This window comes from Carassius carassius, chromosome 43 (assembly GCF_963082965.1).
Source record: "Carassius carassius chromosome 43, fCarCar2.1, whole genome shotgun sequence".
Classification (NCBI taxonomy): Eukaryota; Metazoa; Chordata; class Actinopteri; order Cypriniformes; family Cyprinidae; genus Carassius; species Carassius carassius.
In genome coordinates this window covers 10,410,307-10,432,846 of record NC_081797.1, presented here as the reverse complement: position 1 = coordinate 10,432,846, position 22,540 = coordinate 10,410,307, and the positions used below count along the sequence as shown (strand labels likewise).

The window sequence follows — 22,540 nt, the reverse complement described above, 5'->3', positions numbered from 1 at the left end:
TTTAACTGGTACGTAGTTGAATCAGAAATGAACTCGCAGTGGGATCGCAGAGCACAAATCCTTATCTTTTCACATAAAGTCAAACATGGGCAACAGAAATTAATTTAATTGTTCATTTAGTTATTCAGCTAGACCGTTGAAATATGTCCAGAAAGGATCGTTTTTATTTTTTCTCTAGCTAACATCTCCCTAAGATGAGTTCCCCCGGGCAGGGTGGCGATTGTCCGGTATTGAGGAAAAACCCATGGTCCCTAAACGGGGACAGGAGCACCAGCGTACATACCGACATACCACACTGATGGTCGAACATGTCCCAGAGCGAGGGCCACCCAGCTCCGTTGGCCCTCCACGGTCTACCTTCCGCGTTCCTCGTCGAGTCCAGACGAGGATCAAGGGCAGGCCGCGTGTCGGGGGACTCCGTAATGAGTGCAGGGGCCCGGTCATCACTTTCAAGTTCTGGCCCAGGAGTGTAATTTCATCAAACGCTATTTCCTGCAGATAAGACCCAAACATTTCTCCTCATCTAATTTTTAGGGTGGGAGGGAGTGATTGACATGATTTTGACTAAAGGAATGTGAATCATCTGCAGCTCTTGTAGCATTGCAGTGTGTCACGTTAAAGCTCATCTGCCAAAGTATGTGTACAAGTACACGCTTTGTGAATAGCCACTTATCTATGGTTTTTTTGTGTTCGGGCCCCTTCCATTCAAACATAACGTAACTCCGCTCTCTAGCTCTTTAATAGCTTAATCAGGCCTGTATTACACTATTACTTTACTCACCCAAGACCTTGCAAATTGTTTCCAGCTTTGAGGAAAATCAGTTAAGGTAGTTGGCAGGCCCTGATAGGCAGTAGATTTTAATTTAGCGTAGTTGGTCCTTGTTCTCTTTCTTTTGGTTTTTTGTTTAGACTACAGAGAGTTTGATATTTGCCTTTGTTTGACCTCAGTAGCATATTGCTTGCTGTTGGAATTCCCACAGTTGGAACTTGTGTTGTGTCAATGAATGTGAAACATTAGGAACTCATCTGAATCTGAACTGAATGACGCTGCTGTCACAAGGGAGAGGAGTACAAGCAGACAAGGACAAACATGGTACTTCCTTCCACGTGCCTCAGCCGTGATTCCAATCATTCATAAATTTGCACACCCAGGGAGGTTTGGAAGTCTCTCCATCCTGTTCATTATCTGGAAGCCTCTGGCCATTAGGCTGGAATGAGAAACCATCACAGGCTCATCTCTAGATAACGTCATGGTCCGGAGGGACAGCAACCTGAAAGCCATAACAGCTCCCTTTTCCGCTTGGTAGGTCTCAGTTCATCACTCCCTGGCCACTTTCAACTGGCCTCACTCACTCTTTTCTTGGTTTATGGCCTTCCTTGTCAGTGCTCTTATGTAGCGCTTGCACTGACAGCAGTTCAAAGTGACTGAAAAGTTTTCATCACAGTTGGTTGTTTATGACATTGTAAGCAACAGAAACTATGATGCAACAAAGCAGAGAGCAAATATTTATGTGCAACAACATGCAACTAGCAAAGCTTATGCGATCTACCGTCTGATAAGAGTTTGATACTGTAGATGAATAGTCTACTACAGACAGTAGTAACACACTTGGCATCTTCCTATAATTTAATTTCAGTCTTTCTTGCCCTCATCATTGCTTTTTCTTCTTGTTTTTGCCTTTCTGACATTTTTTCTCACCTGATAAATACTTGACATTGCCACTTTACCATGCTTTATCACTTTCTTTTCTGCTGATTCTCAAACAGATGAAAAAAAGGACCAGTGTTTCCCAACCAGCACTTTATTTTGGTATAAAAATTTAATTGAGACAATTAAATGTATTTATTATATATTTATTATAAGTCATTTAGATATTGATATATAATTTCAATTATATGTAAAATATATTTACAAACAAACTGTATACATTATATAATTTCTGTCATGAAAACTCTAGGAATAGATTGTAAAATCTTTATTACTGTAAATAGAATGTGCATAGGTTTGGTCTTGGCAGACTAGACTTGCTATGCTGCTGCAGAGCAAGTAGACTTGCTTCTGCTAAATGCTCAGATCATATAATGAAAAGGAAACATTCTGCTGAGAGAGGAAAAGCCCCTGTAGCAGACCTAGACAGGTGGTGCTGGGGAGGAGGTAGGCTAAAATTAGGACCCACAGACAAAGCATTTATTGAACATGTCCGAGATAAACGGTAATGAATATGTGCATCCTATTGGCCTAATGAACTAAATGAACAAGTTAGAATGCAAGTAGAATTTCATGGCTGAACTGTTTATGTATGTATACATTTATGTATATTTACTTATATATTTTTATATAACAGCAATTAAATAAAATATATTATTAATGCTACTAATATTATTTATGTATTTATTTATTTTCAATGCTATGAAATGAAATACATTAAGTTAATATTTTTAAGGAAAGAAAATGAAATGAGTAAGTTTCAGGTTTTGCCAATTTGTGTGAATGACAGTTGTAGTGGAAATATAAACACTGTACAGAGAGAATTATGCAACAGTGACCTTTACTCGCCTCACACTTCACAACGCATTCTTGCTGTTTTCATCTCAGATTCTGTATCTCTCAAACCATCAAATTAAACAACAACACAAAATTATAATAACAATGTTAAATGAACTTATATGAGTTCATAGAAACACGGTTTCACTTTGGTGTTGATTAAAGAAAGTCTGAGCATTTGTAATAAGGCTGTGGGGGTGACTAAGACGGTAGAGGTTGGGAAGCACTGGTATAGGCTGAGCAGCCACCATCTTGCTTTCTGTTTTACAGCCTTCACATGTATCACACTCATGAAGGAGAGCCTATGAGGAAGGAGGATATTTTCAGTGTTCAGACAGGGCCATGGTCTCATCTTCACTGTCTCTTTTGACCTCTGTCTTTCGTGTTTGTCTCTGTCTTCCTGTCTTGTGCACCTTCCTCTCTCACTCTCTCTTTCCTTTCCTTTTGACTGTGTTTCACCATATGACTGCTCTGCCTTGGCCTCTTCTCCATTTCTTAATGTCTGTGTTTTTTATCTCAGCCCCAGCCATCTATGTAGAGTTCTGTGTAGAGTATTTAACAATTTTCCCTTTCAGTCATCTCACAGATTCACCTCTCAGCAGAGTCTGTTCTGAAAACCCAACTCGCCAAAATGTAAATAGTGCAGAGGCTTTCTCATTACCTCACTGGGTATTTTTAGGTGCCTCTTAAGAGCAGACACAAGAGGAGGCCCATAACTCACCAGCTACAAGAAAAATCATAGACAAACCATAACAATAATGCACAAACTATACGGTAGTGCAGTGCAGTAAACCATGCTGCAAAACTACATGTAAAGAAGTCCTTATTGCTTTCGTAATTTTTATGTCACATTTGAAACCAGCAGCACCTCAAGACCTTGATGTTGCAAAACCGTTTGGGGAAGTTATTAATGGTCTTGCTTTCCATAGTAGTGTGGGAACAGGAGTTGGTGCCTGAAGAGTGATCACAGTTGTCATCACATCATCTATCTCTCCCATTCCATCTATGTGCCTCTCCCTCTGCTGGTATGAAGTGTCCCTTACTCTGACAACAGTGTCTTTGAGGAAAGGAGGGAGTTTTGCTCTCTCTGCTATGTCTGTGGGGCTCAACTTTAGCGGGGTGTTCCCTCCCTGGTTCCTCTCCAGCAAAATTACCTTCAGCTGCAGTTGGAGCCAGAGGATGACACACATCTGGGAGTCTGGGCCCAAAGCCAAGGTGGAGGCTGTCTTGATGTTTCTGGTTATGCTGTAGTCATCATGAGGCTCTCTTATCAACGTCTCCCTACTTTCTTCCAGGAAAGGACCTTTTCCAGCCCGTTCACACTGTCAAGACTGTTTGGAAATGGAGTAAAGGATTTAGGAAGGGAAAAAAGAGAACTAAACAAATCAAATGATGACGAGGATGACTTTTCCCTTTCTTTTCCTATTCACTCTTGTTCTAAGATTCATAAATATGCCACTTGAGTTGGTTTGGCTACAGGATATTAATTATTTGGTGTCCTGTCCTGTAATTAATACTGATTAGGCCCTGTAGTCTTACCTGATTGGCTAAAAGGCAAACAATGGTGAATAAGTGCTAAGATTGCTGCTTATTGCTAATTTATTTATGCACAAATTTGTTATATATAGTATTTGTTTATATATATATATATATATATATATATATATATATATATATATATATATATATATATATATATATATATATATATATATATATATATATAAACTGTTTGTGTATAGATTTATTTTCCAAATTATTTAATTTACATTTTGCAATGAGAATTTTTCAATGTTGTTGTTTTTGTACAGTTGCCAAAAATCTAAAAAAAATTATTAGTTCCCAGAATGACAAACTTTAAACTTTGTCTCCCCACGCACTGTGATGCAAACGTGTAGCTTAAATCACAGCTTAAATATCTACAATTAACTTGAAATTCTTGACACTGTTAATTGCCACTGCAACAGGTTTTTTTTTTTAAGTCTAGGCCAGTGAGAAGTTTGATTTAAGGGTGTGAAACTCAAAGAGATGACTCAGAATTGTTTCCACTGAGGTGAACAGTCGTCATTCTGTTACCCGTAGTCATACAGAAAGCATCGCATGCACCTTTTAGCTACATGCATTGTTAAATTGCTCATTCTGTTTCTGGTAATGAGGCTAGAACCGAAGAAATCACCTAAGCTCAGTGCACAAAAAGAAAGTCTGTAACACAATGGGTGCTGCATTTAATGGACAGCCTCCAGAGTTCGTTCCCCATCTCCATTCAGGCTCCACTACAGTGAGAAGGCTTCGTCTGAGTGGATCGGTTCCAGCAAGGATTCTCCTCTCACACTTCCACTTTTTCATCTGGCCGGAGCAGTTTCCTGCCCCCTGGATGCCGCAAGGCCATAGGGGCGGATGTGTCCTGAGGAGGGCTTTCCATTAGTACAAAGAGGCGCTGAAGAGAGAAGCCTTCATCCTTCCTTCCTTTAAAGAAACTTAAAACATGACATCATAGACAGAAACCTAAAAGGGGAGGAGAGGAGGAGGAGGAAAGGTTCTCAAAGGATGGCAGTTCAATCCAATGCCAGTCTTCTAGGAGGCTTTGATCAGGCTCAGCTTTCTGCTTCCAAAAGGCTACAAAAATATCCTTCTTATTTCAGAAACTTACATAATTTCTTCTCCCTCTTCCCCTTTGCATGGAATCTAATAAAGCAATGAAACTAATAAAGCGAATTAGGACTTGAGCCGGGCACCAGCGCACAAGAGCCCTTTATGTCTTTCCTCACAAAATGGAACTCACAGGAAGGTCTCCAGCAAAGCAGGCGAATGGCTCTGGTTTGCCGTGCAACGTCTCCAAGCAATCCGTACATCTAAATGTATAGCTTTGAAGTCAGACACTTTTAACATGCAGTCCATGCAGAATGGGTTTCTGAAGCAAGACGGAAGGCAAATGTAGGAAGCTAGACAATGTTGGACCATGTGCTGTGCCATGCCTGCAGTGGCCTACAGGAAAAAGATTGAGAGAGAGCGCGGAAAAAAAAACTGCTCTTTCATTTTGCTGGGTAGCCAGCTGTACTGTACTTCAGTGGCCCTGTGCACTCTATACACTCTGCTGAACTACGAGATAGTGATCAATTATAATCCTTGTCACTTGGGGCCATGGGTATAGCAGCTGGCCACAGGAAGCATGAGTTCCATAGCCTCTTAGCCAATCAACTGCCTCCAGCTGTCCTCACACTTAACCACCATTCAAAGTGTGGCTGTTGCGTGCTACTGACGAGGTTCCCTCACCGGACTTTCTTTTCCAGTTCTTCCTTCCTAATTCTCCACAGCGCAGACACATCCGCTTCAGGCTCTGACCACCATCCTCCCCCCAAAGCGTCTCTCTCTCGCTTTCTCTTTCTTTCTCAGTCCCTGCCTTTTTGACATACTCTCCCTCTGCTCTATCCTTTGTCTTTTCTTTCGTGTCTGTGAACTCTTCTCAGCTCTTCTTTTCTTCCCTCATGCTCTTGGAGTTTTTTCACAGGTGTTTTTGTGTGTGTTTGGGTTGGGGTGGGGGGGGCGGGGGGGGTTGGTGTTTGGGGTTGGATTTGCATGTTCTCTGGATATCCAGCCTGTGGAGAGCAAGCCAGCCGGCAGATCAAAGCCCGGCCCTGTAAAATGATCTGAAAGAGTCCCCCATTAGCATCCATCAGGGTACCCTGAAAGCTCTCCACTCGGCTAAGGGGGTCTGAGGGCCCCCCAAAGTGGAAGGCAGTCTGCAGAGGGAAAGAATTTGGGGGGGGGGGGGGGGGGGTAAAAAACAGGCAACCCGGCTGAAGACACACAGGAAATATTTTATGAAGGGAGGAAAATTCACACAACACACCGAGGTCATTTTTTTCTTTTTCTTCTCTCTCTTTCTCTCTCTCCTTGTCTTAGATTACTTTATAGTGTTGAGACTGTAATCAGAGAATATCTCCATCTGTGCTCCATCTCGAGCATCGTATCCTCTTTATCCCCTCTGTTGGATAGTCAAGGATAGTTCCGAAATCGGCAGGGAGTGAGCGCTTTAGCCTGTTGCATCGCGTAGTGTAAACGAGCACCTCCATTTGAGCACCAAACTGACCTACTTCCAAACTGGTTTTGGAAGCGCGATGTGAGCTATCAAAGGCCCAAACCTGACTACAAATCTGCCATCTCGTTTTACATCAGATGTATAGTCTCTCCAAGTGCAGTAATGAACGCTTATAGTAGCTCCTTCCACAATAGGGTATTGCAAAATCTTTGGGCCCCCATATGGAAGAGAACAAGGGGGCCCCGCTGTAGCACAGTTATGTAACCCTGCGGCCCTCCCATGCTACTTACCCGCACACATGCTCAGAAACACTCTGTTTGCTTGTCCCTTTGTGTTGACTGCTCAGGCGCGCATGTGTTGTAGATTTGACTGATGCCTGTATAGTACGTTTGCATGCAACTTCCCATCGATTGCAACTTTGTTGTGTGTGAGATGGTACTGTATATGTTTGCATGATAATTTGCATTTGAAACTGTTCACTTTAATGTGTGCATGCACGTGCTAATGTGTGTGTGCGACCGCATGCCACTGTCCCAATAATGAATGTCCCGTTTGGCATGCCGAACACTCGGCTGTCCGACCGAGGATGAGTCTCTCAGCCACTGAGGAAAGAGGATGTGATCTCATCCTTTAAAAATCCAACCTATGTCGTTTGCTGCTCATGACTTAATCCAGGCTTCTTCTTTGTGCTAAGCAGCCCCCTCCACAACCCACCTCCCCTTCTCTTTTTCTTCTGTCCCCAGTTCTTGCTGGATAGGAGAAATGAGGCCGGAACGGGTGAAGGTCTTTTCTACTGTACTCTTAAAGACTTTGACAGATGCAGTGCTCTCCGATTTGCCTGATCTTCACTTTATTCCTGTTGTCATTGATGCTATTGTGTGAGTAAGTATATCACATCACAAACATAAAAACTGCCAAAACTGGTTTGCCAAAACTTGCACACATGCTCTCAAGAAAAGTGAGCCTTACCAGCCATTTTAATTGCGCTAACGCCAGTGCTCAACAACTGTCCCGGCAGCTGTTGGGACGCGGCAGATGATGGTGGCACATCATAACTCAGGCTGCTGTGAGAAATGCTGGTAATGCAGCGGCTGCAGTCCACACTTCCTGGCTGAGGGCAAAGGGCCTCTGTGTTAGCATGATGTAGCAGGAGGGCTCACAGATGTCACTTAAAAATCTGTCCCTAAGCTTTCACTTTCATTCAGCAACATCTGTTGTCACAAGTGTTATGACATACAACAGAACACAGCAGCAGCTATAAATAGTGTCGGACAGTACATGTATGTACAGCTAGCATAAAGTACAGAATGCTAATTATGTCTTAATGATGTTAAACCTCTTTTAGTTGGTTGCTAGAATTTCCAATGCATAAATGTGGTATTCAGCATGCTCATTTAATGAGAAGATTCACAAGAGATGTGTCATATGACTTTGGAATGAATGTGCATGCCAAGCTTATTGTGAATCATCTCTCAAGGATAGATTGATCTGTTTCGGAACACCTTGGGGAACTAATTTGCATCAGTGCTTCAGGATAAACTGACACCTTGCACAAGCATTACAGGGTTCCTTATCATTCCTAAGAGAATTCAACTCTCTTTTATTGTGTGATGTGTGTCATAATCATATCTTTTATTATTTTACAGCAGCCATAGTTGAACCATGCCACACACTACAAGGACAAGGAATATTTATGTAACTTTTACATCATATAAAATGTGAATTTGTTGTGCATGCTATGTTTAACACCTAATGGAATGCGTCTCACGAGAATTGCTTCCTTCCCACCATGTTATCTGCTGTTTTGTCTGAGGAACATCCAGCCCCCCTCATATGTCACAAAACATAGGTACTACTCAAGCCTCATGTGTTGAAAGGGGACCGAGCACCACACCTGATTATTGTGTGCAGGCAGCCGAGGTAGCTTAAACTCTCGTAGCCGACACATGATTCAGGAAAGCATTCCCAGCACCTCCATTCCATTGCACAGCGGATGTCATTACCTTGCTCTCAGCCTGGCTCCCTCCTTCTCCTCATAACAACCAATTGATTTATCCCTGATTGTTTGAAGCTTACACAGTGCAGCTGGATTTGGTCCATATGAGGACGGCGCTGAGGGGTCATCTATAACAATCATTTTCAGTGGCTCATTATTCTCGGACCAAACAACCCAAAGACCCAATTTCCTTCTTGGCTGTCCATAAAACTGACAGATGGCAGAAACCTGGAAAGACTTTTTTTTCTCATAATCATTAACCCCTCAAATGTCAAATACAGAGCTCCCCCACTTTGAAAGTTTTTTAAAGGTGAGGAATTTTAGTGGGCGGGGCGGGAAAAGTATGTGAAATAGTTTGAGGGTGCACCAAAGTTAAGGTTTTCACTAGATCTGCTTTGGGATGTAGATTTAGCACAAAGGTGTTGTCATGTTGTTTGTCTTGCTTTATGATTGTTGTTTTAAATGGAGGAATTTCCCCAAACAGCATCCTTTTTCATGCAGTTTGGATGTTGAGAGGACATGGCACACATCGCCTGGACTCTGAGAGTCTCTCGATTTCTGGGGGAAATGCCTCTGTGATAAATGCAAGGCCTGGAACAACAGCTGAAGTAGGACTTGGCCAGTTCCCCCAACTGTTTGAGACACGAGAGCAGTTTCCTCATAGCTTGGCTCAGGCTCATGAATGACCTCTTAGATTTTTTCCAATAATAACTAAACTCCTCTACTCAGCATTTAAAACACCCCTTTCTTCCTGTTCTTTTTTTCTACCTCTTGTCCTTTCTTTTCTTCGAAATTTCCACCCCTGTCATTCTGGCAATGCTAGTGCAAGTTCAGAGCTGAAACCTAATCTATATTGCAGCAGACTGCAGGGCCCAGGACAGAGTCTGAGAGCAGCGAGTGGGTGGGCGTGCATGAGGGTGGGCTATCAAGGGGGGGTTAACAAGCCTTTTCTTCTTTCCTAAAAGAAAGATGAACACTGCTGTCTTAGAGTTTCCTATTGGTAGAATTCTTTTAAATTACAAGATACGTTTTAAAAATAACTCAGCACAAGATATGTTTTCCATTGTGATATTTATCATAATTTTTTTTCTTTTAATCCCTCTTCATCATCTGTCTGTGGTTCTTCCTCAACAACATTATGCTTTTCAATGAATCATATCCTGGTTATAGTTTACATACAGGCCTGTGAGGAAGATGACGATCAGTTAATTTGATTGGAGTGACATTATACTCTGCCATCTTTCATTGCGGTCACTGACCTACTTTAGATATGTAGTTAATCTCTCCCCCGTGTGTTTGAAATGTCACGGCTGATGAGGGAACATGTATTTGCTTGTTATGGATTTCCTATGGAATGCACACTTTCGGTCATACCCACGTTTCATGTTTTAATAAGCAGTCATTATGGAGTATTTATTTTCCTACAGGGTGTGGAAGCCCAACCTGTTGGTACACTACTGATTCACGCTCCCCCAGCCCACCATGGCTGGCATCACGGTTTGAACTTGGAATAGGAATACTTCACCGAAAAATGAAAATTCTGAAAACATTTTTTTTATTCAACCTCAGCTCAGAGATACTTTGAAGAGCCCATACAATGAAAGTCAGTGGTGTCCCAAACACAACGTTGCTGCTGTTAAGGAGAATTTTGTGGTCAAGCTGAGGGCCACTCATGTGCTTGCACTTTAATTTCTGTTATGAAGCTCCACTCAAGGTTCAATGAATGGTGTGTACTGTAAACGCAAGCATGGGTCTATTAAAGCGAGAAGAAGGGAGGGGAAAAGAGATGCCGAACTTTATATGACTCTTCAATGAATGAAGGAGGGGAGCAGCAGCCACAGCATGACAATTCCAATGATGGCGACCATTCGTAGACACAGGAAATGCTTGACCTCACACCCTGAGAGACGGCAACAACAGCCTGCTTGTGTTAAAGGTGTTATTGGGTATAATTACGGCTTGGCAATGAAGATTGCTTCTACCACCTTGCTGCTACCACCAACATTGCTTTCCTGATAGCATTCTAGGATGTGGTGTATCCTTGGTTTGTTTGAGCTCTCAAATAGATAGTCCACTCAAAGACTTCACTTCATAGCTGTATGACATTCTTCTGCAAAACACAAAAGACGATACTTAAAATGTTTTGGCTACCCAATGCAAGTCAGTTGGGTCCAATACACTTTTTGAAGTTCATCACAAAAGAACTTTTTTGCATGCTTGTTTGTCTGGGCTTCACACAGGGTCAGGTCAGCAATGTAACTATCCCTGCTTCAATTTCGCTAATTGGATACATTTAACAGCATTACCTAGATGATGGTTTTGATGGAGCATGTGACAGGAGTTTAAAGAACCGCTCTGTTTTCTAGAACTAACTATTTCCTCCCTCTGACCTCGTTTATGGACCCCAGACTCAATCCTACTATTGTGTACATGAAGGCTTGACTAAGGTCGACCCATTCAGGCTCTGGTGGCATGACTGCTTTAGCCCATAATGCATTCCCATGCTCCCAAGCCCTGCGTAGGAATTCAGAGGTAGCTTTACTGCCGTCACTGCAGTGCCTTTCTCCATGGCTCGTCTGTTCATAACTGCTTCTATTCACTGTCAGCAAACTTCCTGAACCACTCAAGCTAAGCAGTGTGGAAGGAGCTGTCACTTTAAAGGTCTTTTGGTCTCTCCGAGCCATCTTTTATGGCCCAGCACTGGGGTCCAAATTGGTACACATACCCAGTTCATTAGAAACTTGTTGTCCATTCTCCCTTTCTAGCATTCTCATGGAGAGCTCTGGGGAAGTCAGGGGGGTTGACCCATCAGTCAGGAGGTCTGGGGGGCTGACCTTTGACATACTGGGAAGCTCCAGAGAGTGGAAGTCGAGCCCTAGAGAAATTAGTGGGAGGGAGCAAGGCATTTCCATCCCATATCCCCAGCAGAGTTTCTCTTTCCTCATTGAATGGCTTCTTACCATTCACACTCCCAGATTGAAGTGGACAGTTCTGAATTCTAAATCAGCATGGAGGGAAGGTAATGGAGATTACCGTCCTGGAGAGACGGATGAAGGGGGTAGGGGGAAAACATAGAAAAAGAGAGAAAGGAAGGGGGAAGGTGTAAGAAACAGGGCATTTGGACCCCTGAAGCTCTTGTTGGGGAGAAAATTCCAGGTCTGTTCCAGCCACGGCTGCTGTTTACTCTCCCCCTGCTAAAAATAGTGCTCTTGTCTCCGGAATGATTCAGGAAAAAGGCTGCATCCCTTTTTATAGCCTTTGCATGACACAGCATGTCAGTGTTGTTTTCTTTCCTCTTCCCCCCTTGTTTCCCTGTTTCTCCAAAACAAAGCATCCCTCTGTTTTTGGTGAAACACATGTATTAGATTGGGATTGCAGAAAGCCAGGGTCACACTCCTGTCAGTAATTGCATTGCAATTATGAATGAGCTAACATGATTAGGGCAAAGGAGTGATTGAAAGGTGAGTGCCGGCCTGTGATGTGGACTGGCTTCTCAACTATGTGGAGAAATTCCAGAGGGTAATGGATCATGAATGGCTTTCTCTACCCTAAATGTGGACAGAAGAAGGGCAGAAAGTAAAAAACAGGGATCAAGATGTTTTCTGAGACGATGAAGCAATTTTTATCATTTGTGGTTCTAAAATTAGATTTAACGTTAATATCTGACTTAAAAACTAGCTGAAATGTTTGTAATGATAAGAATGATTTTATCAAAATATATGAAATGAGACATGGAATATGAATAAGAAGGTGATTCTTTTGTTGCATGACCATGCAGTGACACATGTTTGTAAATGCTCAGTAAAAACTCTCCAAATGCTTCGGAGCAATGTGAAAAAAACAACAACATTTATTATGATTTATCACATAAACCTAAGGATTTGTGGCACTTAAGATGTATTAATGGAAGTTGTTACATTGCTGTATTATTGCTTGCTAGTAGACATTTCTACCTTATCAGGAGGTAGATCACAATATGCACACTTACTGGTAATCGATGCATCATGTTGCTGCTTTTTTACATAGAGTAAACTTTTTTAAACTCTTTTGCATTGTCACCTCAAATCAGGAACTCTCAAGGTTGCATTAAAGTTACAAAATATATTTAGTGAATGAAAGTGCTTCTTTGTTACATTATCATGCAGTGATGCATAATTGTGTAAGTTCTGTAAGCATATTTACTACAGTAAACTAAATGAAAAGTTCATTATGTCTATAATATAATGTCATCATTAATGCAGGTAGCAAAGAATGGACATACACGTATGTTTTTGCAAAAAATCTAGGTTGTTTTTGAATCAGCAAAATCTTTAGAATTCCTAAAATAAATTCTGAAACCATGAATGTGCTTCTTTATGGAAATCACGCAAGCATTTGTGACTATTTTAATAATAAAAAAATCTTTATTATATACAGGTGCATCTCAATAAATTAGAATGTCATGGAAAAGTTAATTTATTTCATTAATTCAACTCAAATTGTGAAACTTGTGTATTAAATAAATTCAATGTACACAGACTGAAGTAGTTTTGGTTCTTTTAACTGTGATGATTTTGGCTCATATTTAACAAAAACCCACCAATTCACAATCTCAACAAATTAGAATACTTCATAAGACCAATAAAATTTTTTTTTTTTTTTTTTTTTTAGTGAATTGTTGGCCTTCTGGAAAGTATGTTCATTTACTGTACATGTACTCAATACTTGGTAGGGGGTCCTTTTGCTTTAATTTCGGTCTCAATCCAGCGTGGCATGGAGGTGATCAGTTTGTGGCACTGCTGAGGTGGACTGGAAGCCCAGGTTTCTTTGACAGTGGCCTTCAGCTCATCTGCATTGTTTGGTCTCGTTTCTCATTTTCCTCTTGACAACAATTCTTCAGGTCTGGTGAGTTTGCTGGCCAGTCAAGCACACAAACACCATGGTCTTTTAACCAACTTCTGGTGCTTTTGGCAGTGTGGGCAGGTGCCAAATCCTGCTGAAAAATGAAATCAGCATCTTCAAAAAGTTGGTCAGCAGAAGGAAGCATGAAGTGCTCCAAAATTTCTTGTAAACAGGTGCAGTGACTTTGGTTTTCAAAAAACACAATGTACCAACACCAGCAAATGACATTGCACCCCAAATCATCACAGACTGTGGAAGCTTAACACTGGACTTCAAGTGACTTAGGCTATGAGCCTCTCCACCCTTTCTCCAGACTCTAAGACCTTGGTTTCAAAATGAATTCCAAAACTTGCTCTCATCTGAAAAGAGGACTTTGGACCACTGGCAAACAGTCCAGTTCTTCTCCTTAGCCCAGGTAAGACGCCTCTGACGTCTGTGGTTCAGGAGTGGCTTAACAAGAGGAATACGACAAAAGTTGCCAAATTACTTGACACATCTGTATGCCTTGACCCCAGGCTCAGTCCATTCCTTGTGAAGTTTACTCAAATTCTGCTTTTGCTTGACAATCCTCATAAGGCTGCGATTTTCTCTTTTGGTTGTGCATCTTGTTCTTCCACACTTTCTCCTTCCACTCAACTTTCAGTTAAAATGCTTGGATACAGCACTCTGTGAACAGCCAGCTTCTTTGCCAGTTAAGTTTGTGGCTTACCCTCCTTGTGAAGGGTGTCAATGATTGTCTTCTGGATAGTCTTGTAAAGCCTTATGGTTGAGGTGAAAATTATTGTTAAATATTTCAGTTATTAAGAGTCAGTTTCATGAAGTTTAAGCATATGTGAGCATCCCATGCATAACACCCTCTACATCTGCGTCTGCTTTCGGTGACATGTAGGGAATGTATTCAGGAAACGGAAAAGGGAAAATCAGAACCGAATCCCTCTGAATAGAGGGATCATTTGATACATATCTAAAATGGCTTGAAATCCCTCCAAACACAACAAACAGTTAAAAGCCAGAATAGAACCACTCTGATCTGATAAAGTGTTTTTTCAGGCAGTTGTGTGTTTATGTCTGTGTGTTGTACTCATTTTAACCACAAGATTCTCACCATTATGAGAGAATATGTTAGAATATATTTCTTGCTTACAAACAGAGTCATGTATTTTGCCATGCAGGAGCTCAGCAAGATATTGAGGTTATGATAGAGCTGATAATTTTTCACAAAGTGGCACTCGGCAAACAGGTGCATTTAGCTAGAGAAACTGCTTTTCTCTAAATGACTTGAAAACCTAGTTTGCTCTGCTCTCAGTTTGTTTTATCGTTTTCATTTTCTGCTCGGTGCAGAGCAATCCATCATGCCACATTTCTAAAATTTTGCTTATGACCACAAGTGTGCTGTCAATTTTAAATGTTTCTATGTGGGCTGTTGCCTCATAAATGTTTGACTGCCATGGTCTGATTAAATAGATTTAATTTTATCAATGCATTATTCAGATAAGTGAATAGGCTGTGCAACAAATGTAGTGACTCAGAGCTTTGATATGTTTTGTCAAGTTGCATGGCAACTTAAGGAAACATACCCTGTCTTTATTTAACCAGTAATCAATTTAATATAATTTTTGTTCTCAATATCTTTACTTTGGAGAACATTTCCTTGTTAGCACTGTTACTCAAAGAATGTCAAGAATTTTCATAAATGGTTATATATATATATATGGTATATATATATAAAAATTAATTTTTTTCCCCCACTCCTAAATCAGTGCATGATCATCTGTTATTGAATGCCTCTCTCCTTATACAAATTAATTTATAAGACTGACAACACCTTCATTGGTCCAGATTTATCTTTGGTTTTAGGGAGTGGAGGCAAAGAACCTGTCTAAAGTCTTCTGTTTACCTCGGAAGTGTGATGAAAACTTAGGTTCATTGTAGGTTAACAAGGTGTGAACAATCAGTATCATAAAGCCTAAGTTGACCTAAATTGAAACCCAGGAGATTCAGACTCACCCAACCAAAAGAATGCAATATCCAACAATATTGTGTCTGACATTTAAAAGGTGCAATTCCACAAATCTGACCCCCCACAATAGCATCTCAGTCAAAACAACCTCCACCCTTCTTAAATAAACCCAAACAGATTCATGGGTCTGTCCTGCAGAGAGGTGCGGCTGGATCATCATTGATCAGTTCTCTTTGTGGCTACTGTTTTGGGGGATCTGGTCAAGAATATGGTTTTTACAATATTTGAAAACCTGGTTATAATCATCTTTATATTTATTTCAGCATTTCGTCTTTTATTTTACTCTGTCGTGCTCTGTACTGCTCTTTATCTCTCTCAGCTGTTGTACTGTGGTGTGTTATGGGTTCATTGAGCTGGTATGCAGCAGGAATCTTTGGATCAAGGTAATTTCACTCTGTTTGAGATTTTCCCAGGATGTTAAGCTTCCCTTTACCTTTGTGTGCCTCAGCGAGTGAGATAGCAAGCGACACATGTTGCAAACACACACACGGTGGCTCCTGGGGTTTGATGGCAGCAAGGGGGCAGGGGGAACTTGAAAGATACTAATCGTAAATTACACCCGACACTAGAATTTCCCAAAAGGATCAAATTATTATAGCCTGACTCAAGTGTGGGGCTATACTGTGAATTCATGTGTGGTAAAGTAATTGTGATGGAGGGCTGTTTGATTTGTAATGCCCCTTGCTGGAGGGCTAGAGGCCTGAATGGGGGGCCTATCACTGAACCTTTAAGATCCTTCAGTTATATTAAAGGAGTAGTTCACCCAAAAAAGAAAATTCATGTACTCCCCCTCATGTCATTCCAAATCTCTATCTTTTTCCCCCTCCATAAAACAAAGAGAATTTGTGCATTACAAGTCTTAAAAATCATATGAATGTTTTGAGTTATGAACAAAATTGAAGTCATTATTCACTGATAAACTGTTACGACCAAATCATTGCATCAAATGATTGAAAATGAATCAAACAAATAATAATAATGAAAAAAAACATTTATTCATCAATTGGACACCACATCACTTATTAAAGGGAAAGTTCACCCAAAAATGAAAATTCTGTCATTAATAACTCATCCTTATGTCGTTCTAAACCCATAAGACCTTCGTTCATCTTCAGAACACAAATTAAGATATTTTCAACATAGGCTCATTGGAAATACGTGCCTCTACCTACATTTCTGCAAAACACACACACACACACACACACACACACACACACACACACACAAAGAACGTACATACATACGAATCGCTGCAGGTTCCAGTTGAAATGGACACTACAGGCAGTAAAACTCACAACTTTTATTGCTTTTCACACAAAGTATGATTTGCAGGTCCACAGTTTTGATTAATAACTCCTAATGTTCTCATAATTACTTGAGGAATATTATGTTATGAATTCAAAACCATTTTAACAAGCTGCGAGATTTGAGGTTAGCGTCACATTTCCAGCTTCAAATGCATACGTTTTCTGATTTAGTTGGTTTGCTTGGTAGCTCACACAATACAGCGCTGCACTTAGGTGATGAAGAGCTCTGATATGAACCCTGTGAAACTATGGTTCAACAAAACAGCTCAAATCCGCATAAGGGAGTTAAAATAGCATGGCTGCATCAACAAATGCATTTTTATATCACTATGCATTTGTTAACAGTTTACAGTTGGGTTTGGTGTAAGGGATATTTGCAGAACAATAGAGTATTAACTTTTTGTGACACTCATCAGATATTTGAATTATGAACCACAGCAATACTTGCCTTTATCAACGTAACAAAAAAGTGCCAGGGTCATGTATTGAGAATACGTGTTTTAGTGCCACTCACTGGAGGGTTCACTTTGAGACTGCCGTGAAAGGTGCAGTAAGGTACGTATTAATGGTGCTGCAGAAATGTATTTACAGGCACATATTTACCAATGAGTCTGGGTTGGATATTTTTTATGAAATCGAGCTTTCTTCCCCTCCATAGACAGCAACACAATTACCACATTCAAGGCCCAGAAAGGTAGTGAGGACATAATTAAAATAGTCCATGTGACATCAGTGGTTCAACTGTAATGTTATGAAGCTACAGGAATACTTTTTGTGTGCAAAGACATCAAAAATAACTTTATTCAGCAATTTCTTCTCTTCCATGTCAGTCTTCGATATTCTTTCATGACAGTCCCACCTTGACCTTGAAGTTGTCAGTTGCATTGCTGTCTAAGCAGGGTCAGAAAGCTAACGGATTTCATAAAAACATTTTAATTTGTATTCTGGAGATGAATGAAGGTCTTACATGTTTGGAACGACATGAAGGTGAGTAACAGAATTGTCATTTTTGGGTGAACGAGCCCATTGATGCGCTCAAAATGTAATATATTTGAATAAAGTGAAAAATAACATATATTTTGTTCTGTTTCTTACATAAAGCCATCATAAAACTCCAGAAGACTTTGTTTATGCAGCATGAGTTGCATCAACCACTTCTATGATGATTTTTTTTTATGTTAATCCCCAATTTATTACATTTATATTTACATTTAGTCATTTAGCAGACACTTTTATCCAAAGCGACTCAAAAATGAGGACAATGGAAGCAATCAAAATCAACAAAAGAGCAATGATATTCAAGTGCTATAACAAGTCTCAGTTAGCTCAACGCAGTACACATAGCAAGGGCTTTTTAAATAATATAATAAATAAAAAGAAAACAGACTGAATAGAAAAATAATAGAGCAAGCTAGTGTTAGAGGTCAATTCAATGTAACTAACAGCACTATTGCTGAAAACCCTAAATGAGGTGACACCTGAAGTAGGTTGAACGTGAGAATTTGCAGATGATCTCTCTCACATCTATGCTTTAACCCCACCTGATTTTGCCAGGGACCCCCATGTCCTTATCCAAGAACACAACTAGGTGACTAGGGCAACCAAGGTGCAAACCTACCTCAAGATGCCATGCCTTGTGCATACAGTGCAGGTGTGAGTGTGGGATTGCAAGAGAACCCACATAATTGAAACAGAACTGCAAAGCTTGCATTTGGATAAGTGCAATAAGAAGTCTTGCGCACTAGTTTGCTGCAGGTGCTTTTCAGCTGATAGGAAAAGCAACAATATTCAGTGCAAAACATGAAAGTTACTATAGTTTCAAGTTGGTTTAAAGATAGAGGAGAGAAAAAGCAGTGTTTCTTCTCAAAGTGTATTTGATCCCGACTGCTACATTGTTGACAATGCTGAAGTATGCTTTGCTCCCAGGTGGAACTTCTCGGGATGTTTTCCCAGTAATGGAAGTGTCAGCCATGCAAAGTCTGGATGGCATTTTTTGTGCTGACCAATTCTCAAGGAACATAACCTGCCCCCTGAAATGTCCTTGCATTCTCCAACAAGGCTTTTGTTTCTCTATGTGGGTTCTTTGCTCGGAGGGAGAGGGAAAAATGGGCACTGGAATGGTAAAGTATCAGCCAGCAGCTGTTGCGTGAGTGACAAACTCAAGGGCTTGTGATATGAGAGGCACAGAGGAGAGGAAGACAGCAGTAGCTGTGCTGTCCAACATAAAATGTGCTGGTGTGTTAAAGAAAAGACAGTACCTATAAGAGGTATCTTGGAAACAATAGTATTTGCATTCACTTATGGGGAGAAGGGTCTTGGTGCACAGTGTCTGTGATGTTTATATGAGGATTCGGGGGTCGGGAGTATGAATGCTGTAATGTTAGCAGGGAGCTTTTGACAGGGATCTACATTGTCAATTTAAACTAGACAGACTATGTCTGAAGAAAATGTCTGTCATCACATTGTCCAGGATGATGATGAGGTAAAAATAGCATAGATTACTCTGGTAATTTTTTTAAGTGAAGCAAAGAAGTCTTTCTTTTTTTTCTAATAGGAGATACGCCTGAAGCTATTCTGTGACTGCTGCTCTATGCAGTTATTTCCTAAGGTCTGTTGTACCTCTTGTGGGTTTGTGCTAGTGAATAAGATTTCCTCTGCATCTCTCTCACACTGTTATTAACTTTTGGACAATACCTATATTTGACTAAACAAAGAAATATCCAGTCAACAATAAGACTTTATTCATTTTGATTAAAATAATGAGATAAAAGTTAGTTTTAAAGAGTTTGTGAGGCTCTTGCATCCTAATTAATGTGTTAGGCAGCATAAACAATTTTACAGATCAGGTCATTTAGCCAAGCAAATTAATAGGTAATAAAAAGTCATGTAGAGGAAAAAATCATTATATTGAGGTAAGATAAATTAATTAATGATGTGTTGAAAATTTAGTTTTGGATGAAAGAGAGAATGTATGTATGTGTGTGTGTGTATATATATATATAATTCAGTTCTGTGTAAACTCTTAAATTTTTTTGAACAAAGATGGATAATTTTTCACTTTTATTTTTATCAACAGCAGTTTCTTCAACCAGTAGTTACCATTTACAATAATCATAAACTATGTCAATAAATGAAGCATATCAAATATTTTTGTGATGCTGCAGTGTTCTTGTTTTTATTCAGTAAGGACATCTGCAGTTGTTCAACCACAACATTATAACTGTGAGAAATCTGTTATTTTGTTATTCCCTTTCTTTGCCTTTTAACTAAATTTACCTTTTATTTTTGTTGTTAATGTTAAAGACATTTGTTGCTTGATTTATGTTAAAAATGCATGTATTTTATAAACATACAAGCCTGTTCAGTGGTCATGTTCATTGATTCAAAAATATAAAATTCTCCAGGAAATAAATTTACTTTGTTCAGAGAAATGTTAAAATAAATGTAGTAATTTAATAATATACAAAATTGGGATTTATGATGATGAACCTTATAAAAATGTTTTCTCCCTTTCTTGTTTAACTGTTGAATTGAAGAGAATTAAACAATAATGCAAATAAAGAATTGTTTGTAATTGTAATTTAAAAAAATACTGAAATTAAATAAAACTGAATTAACTGAAGGTGGAGAATATTTTTGTAAATAATATGGTACTAAACAAAAGTGTAAAATTGTATTTGTAACATTAGTTGGCTCAAAGGTTGTTTTATTAATTTATGTTTTATAATAATAAACAAACATGTTTTAAACTAAATGTATCTTATATAAATATATATATTATTATACATATTTTTTTTAGAAAATTTTAATAATTAAGTTGTGGCTTGTACACTATTTTTTAAATCAATTTCTTTGGTTTTGCAGACATTCTTTTAGACAAAAAATATTTCTAGTAATCTAGAATAATTTCTTAATAATTGTGACCAACAATGGTTTCACATGAAGGAAGTGTTTGTTTAGTGCAGTAGATTTTTGCTGTAATGCTTACGACTGATATCTGAGTTTAACTGAAGTGATGATTGTAAATGTGCAAACATTTGTGTCTCAACATTAGTTTTCTTATTATCCTATTATAGGATGCTTGTTTCATATAACTGTGATGCCATTTCTGTGTTTAAATGAATATCATGTTTCTTTTATATAATCAGAGATACATATTTAATCGTGTCATTACACCTTTAATTTATGAGCAATATAACTGTCATTATTTTAGAGTTTTCTTTGTCTTTCTGTGTGATAATGACCATACAGAAAGACTTCCTTCATTTATGGAAACCCAAAACTTAAGCTCTTTGAGTTTCCATGGAAGAAAACACATAGGATAATGTGTGAAAAGCTTAAATGTAAAATCAGCTATGATGTTTGGAGGGTCTGGCAAACTTTCTTTGGGTGTGTCTTCGCGGATATCGCGTTAATTGCAGGCATCCGGGAAATAGCAAGAGCTTCGTTTGTGTGACGTCATTATTCCGCGAAAAAACAGCATGGTCAGGTTAGAATATAGAGGCATGAACCACGCACAGTCATCAGAATCAGACCCGAGTTAACTTTTTTGACATTTATTTGAGAGGGGCTATGAGATGCTCTGTAGTGTCTTTTTGTTTAAGACTGTTTGTTTACTGAGATGGATATATCCCGACGAAGTTTAAAAGATGCTCATATTATGTTTGGCTTCTTGAGTGTCTTGAAATGAGCCCAAAGGAAACTATAGGCGTTGATTTTGAAGGTTTGAACACGTCACTTAGTGGGGGAGTGAAAACGTTGCTGACATAGACGGAAATGTATATATTTTATGCTAATAAGAAAAAAATATATATAAAAGCAACTCTCATGTGACGTTTGTTTACACAGGTAGGCTACGTTTAAAAAAAATAAAAATAAACGTTCTAATAATGAATATTTGAGTAATTTATTAGTTATTGTTTTCTTTAAAAAGAACGTTTGAATGATATCCACCCATAAGAGTTTCAATGCGCCATAAAAGGAAGCTTTATATTTTTAAAAAGAAAAAGGATGCATCCTTGATGGTATTATGACTCGTAGTGCCCATTGTTTGAAGCTATTAATGTGCCATTTGGATGTCTGAAACCCACTCATGATGCCCTGCATTACCGAAATTTCACGTGTCGGCTGCGTGTGGGTAACACTGCAGTTTAAATAACGCACATGTTTTAACAAGGAAATGCAATTACTAGACTTTCCAGCATTTGAATAATTGGAATTGCTTAATTATCCCTAAATTCCATGCTGTCGCTGAAATAAATCATTTTTGCGTGCTCTGTTAATTTAACTTCATAAGGGTTATGCTAGGTAATATAATAAAAATACAGGCTAGACGTAGCCTATGAGCAGACTAACTTTGAAAATAGGCTAATAGAATATATATATATATATATATATATATATATATATATATATATTTTTTTTTTTTTTTTCTTTTCTTTTCTTTTTTTGCCCTTTAATTATAAATTGTAATCATTTCATCATCTGTATCACTTTATCTTATAGGATACGGTCTTTATAATACAGATATCTTTGAGTTTCTCCGAGGGCTGCAGATTGGCTATATCTGTCACTCTGCTACATTTGTATAAATTGATTTATGCCATCTGCACGCGGCAGACTCTGAGATGTAGCAACGTTCATCAGGCGATCGGCAAAATAGATTAGGTTCTTCCTGGCACTTTAGAAGGTGAACTTCCACAGACAAAGTCTGCCCAGTAACAATCCGAAAGCCTCAGACGCGCGCAGAAGA

The 22,540-nt window shown here is 39.3% G+C and overlaps 1 protein-coding gene across 1 annotated transcript in view; it reads left to right on the top strand.

Moving 5' to 3' along the window:
• The window catches only part of tigara (TP53 induced glycolysis regulatory phosphatase a), a 165,181-nt gene that overhangs the window by 115,530 nt on the left and 27,111 nt on the right, over positions 1-22,540 (top strand). The window lies entirely within an intron of this gene.